A 14,370-nucleotide genomic window follows, 5' to 3' on the forward strand; every position below is an offset into this window, starting at 1 on the left:
GCTTAGCAAGGTTCAGGGGCCTGCCTGGGGTCTAGAGTTCCAGCCTACTTGCTTTCAGCCTGAGGTCCTTCCTGGACAGCCCTGCAGCCTGAGTTCCTTCTGCAGCCCACAGCTGGGGCAGACTCCCTACCAAGTACCCGTGGTGGTCATTGCTGCCTCTCCCAAGGTGTGGCAAGGGAACAGAACATGCCCACTGGCCAAGCTTGCCAGAAAATGTATTTTCTATCTATCTGCAGCCTGTGGACCTGGCACAGTGGCTTGGAGTGTTAAGGAAATGTGATGGCCAAGAGTTGCCTTGTCTGAAGGTAGGGATGGAATAATGGCCCATGATTAGTAGGTGCAGACAAATGGGGATGTCAGAGAAGTGCAAACCTCCGGGATCTGTGTGCCAAGGAGGCTTGGAGGAGATGAAGTGGCCGGCTCAGGGCCTGGCACATAGTAGGCACCCACTCAATAAGCTCAGCATCCCCTTCCCTTCCTGGGGAACATTACATTAAGTAATTGCTCTGGTGGCCAAGTTCTATATTACCGAGAATGAACCTGGCTCCGACTTATCATTCACTTTTACTGTTTTGCCTACAGTGGTTTCTGTGGCAGCTCAGAAAGCCAGAAATGAATGAGGAAAGAGGTGACATTAAAGGCAGGCTGTTAGCAGAAGTGAAAATTAAACAACTCAGCCAAAAGCAAAGCCTAGTTGCACCTCGCCTGGACGAATGGGGAGATTAATTGTCCCCCTCCAGAGCCCCTGCCAAGTGCTGGGAATTTGCAAGAGTTTATCTATTTTGATCCTAACTCTTTAGATACAACCCTGAAGCTAAAGGGTTGTAGCTCCATTTTCTGGAGGAGAATGTTGAAGCTCAGAGAGGTGCGATGACCTGTCCAAGGCCACACAGAGAAGGAATGATAGGGCTGGAATGGGACCCCATCTTGGAGTCAACACTGGGCTGTTGGAACATCTCATCTCACCAGATCACCCTTGAGGAAAAGGAGGCATGTGAAGAGGGCCCTACTCACCCCGAGCAGGCAGACAGAAGGTGGTGACAGCAGGTACAGTGGAGAGAGTGGGGACAGACACCACCTTCACTCTATTTGGGTGGGTGGTCCCAGGCCTCAGGTTTAGAACAAACAGGAATTCAATAGCAAATGGGAGGAGTCCCTAGTAACCACAGTCTAAGCATGTGGGGAGCAAATGTGGCTGGCCAAGAATCTCTGATGCAAGAAATTGGCATTATGATAGTCAAGAGTGGCTAAGATTGGCGTTTCCGGAGCCCTAGCATCCCCCTACAATGACCCATGCATTTTCAGCATTGTGATCACTTTACTTGTTCACTGAATTCCTGCTCTGGCCCCACTAAGAAGCGCCCTTCTCAGACGAGGTCCCTGAGGTCCAGAAGGCTCATACCGCTCAGCCACAGTCATATGGAGAGAGGCAGGCTGAGGCTTTGCCCCTTATAGCTCATTCTCATGAGAAACGTGCAGACCACGGGACCATCCACCCTGCAGCCTAGTTGGGCTGAGCTCTGGAAGGCGAGGAAAGGGCTGACCTCACCCATCAAGGAGGAACTAAATCGTGCTCAATACACACTGTTTAGAAGGCAGGGAAGAGCAGGAATCTATTTTTTTTAAACAAGTCACCCAAGAAGATGAACAAGAAGGCTTTGTGGTGTCCACAGGGACAAATGCTCTCCTCTCCACAGAGTCACCTCGGGCAGACCTCCATGATTCATTTCCTGGAAGTGCTGGAGCGCTGGGGTTTTGTTGTAAGACATTTTATTTAAAGAAGTGCCAAGCTCTGTTGGTGACCACTCAACTCCAGACCTTACCCCAAAAAGCTTATGGAAAGCGATGCACCGGCCATCCAAATCCTCAAACAGAAGTCCTATTTAGGCCCCATCTCCTAATTTGCTGAGAAGATGCATAGGAGGGCTCTGTGCAGCCACAGGAGACTGGTCAGAACAGAGAATCTCTATGAACTTCATGAAAGAGAGTGAAGAGTCCAGCAGCATCTGCATAGGAATAGGGGCGGCGCTTGGACCGTCTGGGGCGCTGAACAGACTGTGCTCTTCATCTCAAATAATTAGTCTCTTGCAAGTGCCCTGAGTCAAGCACGAAGGGCATACTTATGCCTAAATATGATCTAATAAGGTAATCCTTTTCATTTCGATGTCATATAATCAATAGGGAAAATACAGCATATTTATAACTGACAATTAGCCTTTCATTGCATTCCCCCCGCTTCGTTCATCAACAAACACCCTCTATAACCGCCATCCCCAAATCTGAGTCATTCTCACTCTATCAATCAAGTCTTCATGGGTGTAGGGGAAGAGTCCATAGCATGGCTATGGCATTTTTTTTAAAGCCCACTAAGGATGATTTTAAAATCCACACATCGTGTAGTAAGATGGATTTCAGCATTAAGCGGCCTCATCATGAAGAGCTGTCGGCCTAGAGGGGCAATGTCCTTGAGAGGGTGTGTTGGGTGCGCATTGTGTTATCAAGTAATACAATCAAGCCAAGTAAATGAACTCATTATGACTGGTTTTTTATTCCCCACTTGTCAGGAGTCATAACTGTATGAAACATTCTCCACCTCGATCAATTGGAAAATCAATACCTTGGTATTTGTGGAAAGCATCTCTTATAGGAAGAAATGAAGAGAAATGTTTGGGAAACATTCAGGAAATTAGCCCATCTGACAGTCCCTGTTTTAAAGCAGTCACTCTCCTTTGCCGGAGTTGGTGCTGAAACATGCTCTTTCTTTTGGAAGGGGGCAGGCTGGCTGGGATGGTAAACGGTTTTGATCATCCAAACCACAGTTTTCTTGAAGCATTGATGATGGTGAGTCCAGGTGAATATTTCATTTGCTTGCCTCACGGGTGGCCCTGGCAAAATGAGGCTTCCATCCTGGGTAGCGACGGTTCGGGCTTGCTTGGTTTGGCAGAACCAGTTTGCCATCTTGGCCCTCAGGACTCTGGGGGTGATGGTGAGTAGGCATCAGAGATTACACTGCTTTTGGAATCAGCTGCCAGAGCGCCTCACTGGCATGATCAGTGACATCATCACTCCAGCACTTCTTGATGACGGGCTGATGAATACTTTGCAGTATTTCATCAACTATAGATTTTACAAGCTTGGCCTTGAGGTGATGTTCCTGCATAGGCCCCACTTCCTGAATTGTTGATTGCTTTTGTTAAAAAAAAAAAAAAAAAAAAAAAAAAAAAAAAAAAAAAAAAAAAAAAAAAAAAAAAAAAAACATGGAAAATAGGCCTGGCACAGTGGCTTATGCCTGTAATCCCAGCACTCTGGGAGACCGAGGTGGATGGATCACCAGGTCAGGAGTTCAAGACCAGCCTGACCAACATGGTGAAACCCCGTATCTACTGAAAATAGGAAAAAATAACAACAACAAAAAAAACATAGCCGGGCATGGCAGTGTGCGCCTACAATCCCAGCTACTCGGGAGGCTGAGGCAGGAGAATTGCTTGAACCCGGGAAGCAGAGGTTGCTGTGAGCTGAGATAGCGCCATTGCACTCCAGCCTGGGTTATAGAGCGAGACTCCATCTTGAATATATATATATGTATATGGAAAATATCAAACATATGCACAGTAGAGAGAATAGTACCGTAAACCCCCATGTATCCCTCACCATCCTCAATAGTTGACCCCCTCTGTCTCCCCTCACCATGAGTTATTTTGGAGAAAATGCCAAACACCACAAATACTTCTGTGTGTATCTCTAAAAGATGTGGGCTCTTCAAAAGACATAAACAATACCATTATCACAATGAATTATCAATTCCTCCGTATCAAATATCGAATCTGTGTCCAGGTTTTCTTGATTGGCTAATACCTTTAAAAGAAAATGTGTTCAATTCAGGATCCAAATCCAGTCTATGTTTTGTAAGTGGTTACTTGGTTGATATATCTTCTAAGTCTTAATCTGCAGATACTCTCTCTATCCCTGCAATTTACCGGTTGAAGGAATCTGATCAGATGCTGTAGAATTTTTCATAGTCTACATTCTGCTGATTGCATCCCCATGGTTTCACTTAAAATGGTAATATTCGAGTTCTAGTGTGTCTTCTTTATTGCCTGAAAGACTTCTAAAAAGAGAAACTGCCCCTCATTAACTATCCAATTTCCCTGATATACAGTTCTTATTTTTTTTTTTTTAAAGCAAGATAAATGCTTGATTTTCCCCCTTTATTTACCAGTTTTCAGAATAGTGAGTGAGTTCCCTAGCATCCTCCCAAGATGCCCAGTGAGCTTTCAATGTTTCCATTCCTGGCAGTCATCCCACTGATGCCCGAAAGGCCCCGTCTTTGACCAGTGGGAGTGCCTTGCTCACTGCCCGGGATCTCTTTAACGGGCTCTGCCCTTGACTTTTTCTTCTGTTTAAATCTCAGACCCACTGAGAGCCCCTCTGGCCAGGATCCACCACAGAGCGTGACCCTGTCTCCTTGTCACTGTGTGGTTGACAGATTCTGCTTGCTTTTCTCTCTCGACGGACCTTAACAAATTAGTCTTGTTATTTATCCAATTTCCTAATACCCCAAAGGGTTGTAATGAATTTCTGGCAGTGGGGGTGCATTATAAAAGCAAAAAAAAAAAAGCACAAATTAACAAACCGAACCCCCACCCTCCCCAAATCCCAACAGTCTTCCTGCCCCATGGCCTGAGATTGCCACTCTGTCCTGTGGCGTTTACTTGCTGATGTTCGTGGATGTTGTTTTGCATCTTTTTTTTTTTTTTTTTTTTTTTTTTGAGAGAGAGCTTCACTCTGTCGCCGAGGCTGGAGTGCAGTGGTGTGATCTTGGCTCACTGCAACCTCTGCCTCCCAGGTTCAAGCGATTCTTCTGCCTCAGCCTCCTGAGTAACTGGGATTACAGGTGCCCACCACTACACCTGGCTAATTTTTTTTGCATTTTTACAAAAATGCAAGATGGTTTCACCATCTTGGCTAGGCTGGTCTTGAACTCCTGACCTTGTGATCCACCTGCCTTGGCTTCCCAAAGTGCTGGGATTACAGGTGTGAGCCACTGCGCCCAGCCTGTCTTGCATCTTTCAGCCTGCATTTCAGCTGTGCCTCATGGCCGCCCTCAATGCCACAGGGCAGCACATGGATTTCTACTCCCTTATCCATGTCATCTGGTTGATTTACTTGCTGAATCTTCAGTGGAGAAAGCAGTTGCTGAGGTCTGGCTAGATACTGTGGTTTTCTTGTCAGTCTTAGGATCTTTTAGTATTTTCCATTCCTGGGGCTGCCTCCTGCTTTCTGCAAAGGTAATCCCAGCAACCTACGTGTCCACCTGACTCTTCCGGGGAAATGCTGAGTTTTAGCAAATACTTTGCCCTAGACATGCTGGGTGTCTTTGGGCAGGGGACCTAGGGTTCCTGTGCCTCAATTTCTTTTTAAAGGAGAATGGTTGCATTGAGGAATAGGACCTCAGAAATAATTGGGCCTGACACCTGAGTCATCTTGTCCTGGAGAATAATTGACTGCTATGGGCACAGTTCAGGAATAGAGCCAAACTCACCAAGCCAACCCAGGCTTGCCTTGAGAGGAAGAGTTGGCTCACCTCTGCCCTAAAATGCAAACAAAAATGGAAAGAGCAGGAAATAGGAAGAGCAATGCCCCCTTCCACTTGTGTACACTCTTAGCTTTCCTAGCATTTCACACTTTTTCCTTATAGCAGTCCTATTAGGTTAAACCAGACACCAGCACTCCCTTTGTACAGATGGGGAAACTGAGGCTGCCAAGAAAAGGAGCACACGCTGCACACCAGGGGCTGTGCTGGGGGTTTTGCTCCCTTGTAACTAGGGTTACAGAGCTCTTGGTGGCAGAAGCCAAAGAAGGCCTGGGTCCGCAGACTGCTGGGGTCATCTTTTCCTGGGATGGTCTTATCTCAACACAGTAAAGATTCAAAAACTTACCCTGAGTCAAATTAACAACCTCAATTTTAATCTTAAGTACTATCTCCCAGCGCACACAGCTTTTCTGCTTAGGGGTTTTCCTAAGAACATCTCTACTGTCTGCATTAGGTTTTCTCACTGAATTTCTTTGGCTTTCCATTTCTCTCCTTTCTTCCTCTTCCTCCTCCTTTTCCTGCCTCCTCTTCTCTCTCTTTCTTCCTTCCACTCTACCCTCTATTCCCCTCTTCTATTCTTTCCAAGCCTCTTCTTTTTTCTTCCTTCCCTCTCTCTCTGTGATTCTCTCTCTCTTGTTTCTGGCTCTCTCTGTTACCAGCTCTCCCTTCTTACTTTCTTTCTCTTGTTCTCTCCTCTTCTCCTATTTTGCCTTCTCTTTGTGGACAGTCACACTCTCCTACTTTCGACCTTCTCTCCTCTCACCTTCTTTTTCTCCCAGCTTGGTGCTGAGATCTTTAGCACTCCCCCTTCACATGGTTTCTCTCATCCCTTACAGCCTTGCTCAGCCCCCGCCTCCCAGTTCCCAATGTGGAGCTGTCACCTGGGTTTACCATCTGCAGATCACCCTATAGCAACCCTGTTCAGTTAATCAGACACCAACACTCCCATTGTACAAATGAGGAAGCTGAGGCTGGCAAGGAAAGGAGCATGGGCTGCATCCCAGGTGTGCAACTGATCCCCAGTATCACGTGCAGGCTGGGTAGGTGTCTCCGTGAAATACCCCACATACCATGGGGTGGGCAGGATCATGGTTCCCCAGACGAACCAGCTATCAGGCTTTCTGAAGCAGTTTCCAGCATCCTTTCAACTTTGTAAAAGAGAGTTCATCCTTGACTCTGAAATTATCATCTCCAACATCCTCATCATTCCATATAATTTGAAAGAAACATTAACAGAACATAGACTCAATGGTCTTTAGAAAAATAATGAAGACAAAGCTAGGTGCGGTGGCTCACGCCTATAATCCCAGCACTTTGGGAGGCCAAGGTGGGCGGATCATGAGGTCAGGAGATCAAGACTCTTGGCTAACATGGTGAAACACCGTCTCTACTAAAAATTACAAAAAATTAGCCGGGCATGATGGCGGGCGCCTGTAGTCCCAGCTACTCGGAAGGCTGAGGCAGGAGAATGGTATGAACCCAGGAGGCAGAGCTTGCAGTGAGCCAAGATCGTGCCACTGCACTCCAACCTGGGTGACAGAGTGAGATTCCATTCTTAATAATAATAATATAGTAGTAGTAATAATAATAATAATAAAAACAAAAAGAAAATTGCTCCTTCCTTTACAGATTACCCATGGAGAACCACTAGTACAGAAATACACTCAAATCTCAGTAAGTGACTGTATCTCCCAGATTTTTGCCAGGAAGCCGGATGCCAATTTGTTACTCCCTGAGTACCAAGGGTGTCTGAGTGCCTCTTCACTTTGGGAACTTCAGATTGGGCAGGCAATTAAGAACTTAGGACACGCCAAGTGCCATCTCAGCCTCTCTTCTTTGCCAATCTTCTTTCCAATATTTCTCCATTTCATCTTCTTGTAATCACCCAGACAGTACTCAGGGAAGAAATATAGTTACCAGGTTCCAAGGTCTCCATCTAATTAAAAAATGCTTGTGTCAGAGAGAATTTTAATTCATAAGCATTATTCCGAAGGGGTGAAGTGGGTGGGGGGGGTACTTTCAACAGATGATTTAAAATCCAGATATTTCGTAAGATACTAAATAAAAAGTGGATGGCTGATTTGCAAATAAGATTTCCAAATGGCATCTCAAATAAAGACTTTCCAAAATATGGATTTGGGGGAGATAGTGTTCCCCATCCAAAGGTAAGCAGGCTTTGTCTGCTTTTAGGGTTTGCCCTTCTCAGCCTAGAACATATCCATCTTCTTGAAAGCAAATGGGATTCTATAGGGGAAAATGTAACTATGAATGGTAGAAATAGTCAAAAGGTTTCATTTCCTTCTCCCGCTTCTTGCCTTTTCCTTGAATTCTGTCACATGCAAAATCCACTATTTATTTATTCACTCGTTCATCAAATGCTGATAGATCCAAACTAGGTGCCGGAGCACTGCCCTGAGCATGGAGACTTGGCAGAGAAAAAATGGCAAAGTGTCTGCTTGGTAGAGTTTGCATTTCACCCAACCTGGGTCTTCAAGGGTTTGGAAGGGTGAAGAGAGCACCTGCCGGGGAACCCAGAACTCCACTGAGGTTCCACATGGAAGAACGAGTCCTCTGCCTGCAGCTCTGGGGTCACACTCTGAGCTGGGCAAGGAGGCTCCAAGAGGTGCCTTCTGGAAACTCACACCGCATCCTTGTGCTACCTCCTTTACCAAGGAGATGGTGACAAGGGAGGCACCCAAGTGATGCGAGAGGATGAACTTGGCCCCTGAGCATATGACCTTGGTAGTCCTGGGGGCCTTCCCTGCATTGTATCCCCTTATGGTATGGCCGCTGGGTGAGGTCCTCATTTGGGTGCCCAAAACCATGGGGCAGGGCAGCCATGGCCAGGGACCATGAGCCCTCCTTGAATTTTTACAGTTGACTTTCTGCTTCTCCTGGTAGCCTCCCTGCAGTGGCAGGTGTTTGTAGATGGGAACAGAGTGTTGTGAGGATGCAGGCAGGTACATCGTGGAGAGGAGCAGAGAGCTGAGGCCGGAAGACCTCGCCCAGCTCAGCCCTGTTCTCAACTTTATTTTCTGCCGGTAAGAGCTGAGGTCCTGGTCACAGGCCCACTGTGGGTGGGCAGTCTTTGCTCCCTTTCAGCATGGTGAGCCCAAGAATTGTTGCTTTTGGAGAAGAAATCATGATAATTTTCTTTTTTAATTTTAAAAATATAAAATTGAGGTATGATTTATATACAGTGAAACATTCAGATCTTAAGTATGATAGTCAACCTTGATGGAGACACATCAAGGCACAGACGATTTCCATCATCTCAGACATTTTCCTGTCTCCTCTTCCTAGTTAATTCTTCTCTCAGGGATTATACTACATTTTGATGATCCACTCATGAGTTAATAAACATCGATTCTGTTTCCGGTTTTGAGCTAATATGCATAAACCTTTCACAAACATTTTTGCATAGGGTTTTTGTGGAAATATATTTGTTCCTCTGGATAAAAACCTAGGCATGGAATCACTGGGTAATGGGGTGAATGCACCTTTAGTGTTTTAAGAAGCTGCCAAATTGTTTTTCAAAGAAGCTGTACCATCTTTTTTTTTTTTTTTTTTTTTTTTTTTTTGAGACAGAGTTTTGCTTTTGTTGCCCAGGCTGGAGTGCAGTGGCCTGATCTCGGCTCACCACAACCTCTGCCTCCGCCTCCCGGGTTCAAGCAATTCTCCCGCCTCAGTCTCCTGAGTAGCTGGGATTACAGGCATGCACCACCATGCCAGGCTAATTTTTTGTATTTTTAGTAGAGACTAAATGTTGGTCAGGATGGTCTCAAACTTCTGACCTCAGGTGATCTGCCTGCCTCAGCCTCCCAAAGTGCTGGGATTACAGGCATGAGCCACCGCACCAACAACTTTCTGAATGTCTCCTCTCCAAGTCACATGTATGTGTTGACTGGGTCCTGGAATGGGCTCACCACTCATTCATGCAGTCAGCAATTTTATTGAGCATCTGTTATGTACTGAGTAGTGTTCAAGATCAGTGGTGCAGAGAGTTCAGAAAAAATAGTCTTTTCAACTGATGCTGCTGGAACAATTGTATGTCTATAACCCAGGCCCCCAACCAAAAAACCTAAAACATAAAATGCCTTAATCCAGATCTCACATCATATACAAAGATCATCTTGAAATGGATTGTAGACCTAAATGTAAAACCCAGAACTATAAAACTTCTACAAAAATAGGAGAAGCTTTTCATGACCTTGGGTTGGGAAAATATTTCTTTAATACGACACAAAAAAAATTATGCTATAACAAGAAAAAGTTGATTATCAGTATTCATCCAAAAAACACAAAACATGTTTTTCAAAAGACACTATTATGATCATGAAAGGATGAATCACAGACTGGGAGAAAATATTTGCAAAACCGGTATCTGATACAGTACTTGTATCCAGAATACATGCAAACTTTTACAGCTCAATGAAAGAAAACTCATTTTTTAAAATAGGCAAAATATTTAAATAATCAAAAAAGATAAGATATTAAGCATATTTTGAAAAGATACTTAACAGCATTAGTTATCAGGGAAATGGAAATTAAAAATTAAAATGAAATACCACTACATACTTATCAGAATGGTTAAGATTAAAACAACAAATCAAAACCCCCTGGTAATACCAAGTGCTGGAAAAATGCAGAGCAACAGGAATTCTCACTCATTGCTTGTAGGAATGCAAAGTGGCACAGTCACTTTGGAAAACGGTGGCGGTTTCTTATAAAGTTACCATATGACACAGCCATTCCCCTCCTATATATTTACCCAAACGAAAGGGAAACTTAGTTCCATGCAAAAACCTGGACGTGAATGTTCGCGGTAGCTTTACTCATAATCACCAAAAACTGGAGACAACTCACTTGTTCATTACATGGCAGATGGATAAATTGTGGTACATCCGTGCAAGGGATATGACTGAGCAAGAAAAAGCAAGGAACTATTGGCACTACAGAGATAACGTGGATGACTCTGAAAAGCATTATGCCAGACAGCAAAGGTGACATACTGTATCATGCCATTTCCAAGATATTTTGAAAAAGGCAAAACTGTAGGGACAGAAAAGAGATCAGTGGTTGCCTGGAGGGATGGAGACTGCAAAGGAGCCCAGGAAATTTTTGAAATAATGGAAATATTCAGGATCTCAATTGTAGTGGTGGTTACAGGACTGTATGCGTTTGTCAAAATTCAAAGAACTACACACCTAATAAGGGAGATTTTTACTATACGCAAGTTTTACCTCGAGGAGCCTGACTCTACACAATACCCTGCCCTCACGGGCAGCACCGGCTTTGCTAAGAGCCTCTGAGGGTCTCCTGCTTGCTGTATTTCTCCCTTGCCTTGGTTTTACATGTTTCTTGAAAACATTTTAAGGTGCCCTGCAGAATATATGCTTTTGTCCCTCTGTCAAATGACAGCATCTTTGCTTTTTACTCACTCTTCAACCTTCCAGATCCTACTTGGACATGGTGAAAGTTGCTGTTTTTTGGTATCATTTTGGATGTGTGCTCTGGCTGTTTTTTCTTGTGGGAATGGCGTGGATCAACAACTCCGGGGCTGGGTACCTGGTGGCCTTTGGATACCTCATGCTGCATGGAGGCCACCTCCCCTTGAAGCCCTTGAAGTTCATTCTCCGGCCACTGGACTGACTGATTGCCTGCTCGGTGCTGGTGGTTGCTGTGAAGACTCTCCTTTCGGTATGGGAGGCTTTTTTCAAGACTGCTCTTTGTTTTCCTAGCCTGACTGTCTTAATACCCCAAGAAAAGGGACTGCCAAAACCAACAGTCGTCTTAAAAGGCCTTTTTCAAAGTCATGTTTACCAAAGGTGGAAAATGTAAAATGATTCCCCATATGTCATGCATGATGCAGCCTGGGCTTTCTGGAGCAGCTTTTGATGTTGAAGAGCTCTACATTTAAAGGAAATCAAGAGGTAAAAAAAGAGGAAGCCCAATAGAAAGAATGTTTTATAAACTCACTAGTAACCTAGAGACGATCCTCTGATGAATCTGGTGTTCATTCATGGTAACAGAATATACCATATATTTCAAAGAGCAGTCACATTAAAATAATCCAGGGAAAAGTTGATTAACAGTTTGAAGAATGGAGACCTCATGAGTCTGAAACCTGGAAGGGGCCTCAAGAGATTATTTGGTTCTTCCTTCTCCCCGACTCCCTACTGCCATCTTGGGTTGGTAAAACTCAAAATTCCACATGATAGATGAAGACAGAGAAATAAGAGACCAGCCCAGTACTGTCAGCTGGCCTGCAAGCCACTGACCCATCTCCAGACCCCCAGTGCTTATTTTTTCTGTTTAATCTGCTGTGCCCCATGCATGAACTTCCAACTCAGCTGTACATTAAATTCCACTCAGCATAATGGAGTCATTTTTTGGACAACCCAAAGCCGTAGATCATTATTCAGAACCTTGGTCCTCATTGGCTTCCAAGTGATTGCCTGTCGGATAAACTAGCTTTTACTGTAACGGTGACATTCGTGTTACCAATTCATCATATCTCATCTTCCTGGGTGGAACTACCACAGTGTCCTCCAGTGTAATACATCTTAGGACTTCATCCTCCTAATGGCCAGTAAGTCTTCCTTGATGAAAAACACAAATCGTGAGAGGGAAGGAGGCTTTAGAGATGATGTGACTTTGCAGATGACAGCATGGAGGATGAGAGAAAGGCAAGGGTTCGGTCTTAGCTCCACAGTTGTGTCTGGCTACTCAATTTCCTTTGCTCAGTCCTTAGCAACATAGAAGATTCTTCCACAGCTTCCTGGTTAAATCCACTTTAGGTTTCTGGGGGAAGAGTATAATTGGATCTCTTTGGCTGCCCAGCCAAATGGTACTCTCCTGAGTGACTAGTACCCTTGAGGAGACAACTAAAGAGACAAATGAAAGATGACACTGGCCGGGCGCTGGCTCACACCTGTAATCCCAGCACTTTGGGAGGCAGAGGCAGGTGGATCACCTGAGGTCAGGAGTTCAAGACAAGCCCGATCAATATGGTGAAACCCCATCTCTACTAAAAATACAAAAATTAGCTGGGCGTGGTGGTGTGCACCTGTAATACCACCTACTTGGGAGGCTGAGGCAGGAGGTACCCTTGAACCCGGGAGGCAGAGGTTGCAGTGAGCCAAGATCACGCCATTGCACTCCAGCCTGGGAGACAAGAGCAAGACTCCATCTCAAAAAAAGAGATGATACCAGTTGTGGAGGGCAAACTGGTGGGGGACACTGCAGATGAAGGCAAGGGTGAGTCCTCCCTACACCTCTCCTCTGTGGCCAGTTGCTATGTGTGAGTACCTTGAGGTTTTACTTGTCTCCCACTGCTGGCTTGTCTACAGTTTGGACTTGAATTGCACAGTGAAGGGGATCAGTTAGGTAAGCACCCAGAATGTTCGCCAGCATGGTGCAGGCACGACCCCAGGGACAGTTGGCATGGAGCAAAGTTGAAAGCATAGTACAGTGATCACCCGCATACCCACCCCTAGATTAACAGCTGTTTAGCCACCTTTGCTTTATCTATATTTGTGTGTGTGCACGTGTGTCTGTGTGCATGAGTACTTTTGAGACATCTCGAAAACAAGGATGCAGACATCAAGCCATTCTCCTTTATACCCACCACATTATCAGCCCACCCTAAGAAGATGACTCTAATTCCCTAATATCTTCTAATACCCGGTCTGCATTCCAGTGCCTCCAGTTGCTCCAAATAGTTGATTGCAGCTCTTATTATTTTTAGGATCAGAGTCCAATCAAAGCTCACATGCTGCATTTGACTGTTTTGCCAGACTCTCCTCTGAAGGGCCACCGAGAAAAGCCCTGGTGGGACCCGGAGGACGTCCATTCCCTGCAGGGAAAACTCAGGGACCAAACCGAGAGGAAAAAGAGAGGATAGAACATCCAAGGCTCTGCCTCAACACCAAATGTCAAGTCAAGGGCAGTGGCGCCCTGCGGTCAGCGGCTCCTCTGCTTTGGGGATAATCCCACTCTGTGCCGTGGGTGCTTCTGTGGAGTTTGCCAAACTTCAGCCCCGCCACTAATGACCAGGATTCTGGCCTGTTTAGAGAGGGAGGAGCCCTGAGTTCTGCCCGACTGGAGCTGTAACTGGCTTCCTTTTATGAATGAAGGAAAAGGGAAAATGTATTTATTTTCACTCTTGTCTCTGAGTGACATCTTGGGTTAGGCTCATTCTCTTTCTTTTAGTTTGTCAAGAAAATATGTGAAGACACAGCTCTCATCTTTCACAGGCAAGTCCAGGGCTTAGTGCCGGGCCACGGGGAGTAGGTTTCTGTGCACCACAGTGAGTTGCTGAAATGGAAGAATCTACGGTGCCACAAGTTACCTGTCCCACCCTGTCAGTCAGCTGCCTGTTTACCCCAAGAGGAAGGCCACGCAGTGGCTTTCAGCAGGAGTCACCTCAGGGAACCTGGTACGGGGGTGGGCTCAGCCTCCAGGGAGGGGCTGGTGCTGATGGGGGAGCAGAGAGAACTGGGTACATTTCCCCAGCTCTGACCTCATCTCCTTGTTTCCCTAGAAAATCAGCCATTTGAGTGAAAAGGGGAGAGGGAAGATGAGCAAAGGACAGAACAGTCCAAAAGGAAGTGAAGCAGGGTCTGTCCAAATTGGAACTGACCCCTTCCATCCAGAGGCGTGACCCATGCCAGGCTCTGGCCTGGGTTCCTGGCTTCTCTCGTCTTCCATGTAGCTATCCCTGAGGACAAACCCCATGAACCCCAAGAGAAGGAAGAGGGAGTCCTTTGGGAGGC

General features: G+C 45.6%; 1 long non-coding RNA gene across 1 annotated transcript; it reads right to left on the bottom strand.

The window, feature by feature from the left end:
* Nucleotides 1–2,529: 2,529 nt before the first annotated feature.
* LOC115892639 lies at nucleotides 2,530–3,954 on the bottom strand. The gene is made up of 2 exons (XR_004052501.1): nucleotides 3,856–3,954; nucleotides 2,530–2,974 (listed from the first exon to the last, which is right to left on the bottom strand). It is a non-coding gene; the product is annotated as an uncharacterized LOC115892639 (long non-coding RNA).
* Nucleotides 3,955–14,370: the final 10,416 nt, after the last annotated feature.

This window comes from Rhinopithecus roxellana, chromosome 13 (assembly GCF_007565055.1).
Source record: "Rhinopithecus roxellana isolate Shanxi Qingling chromosome 13, ASM756505v1, whole genome shotgun sequence".
NCBI classification, from domain to species: Eukaryota; Metazoa; Chordata; class Mammalia; order Primates; family Cercopithecidae; genus Rhinopithecus; species Rhinopithecus roxellana.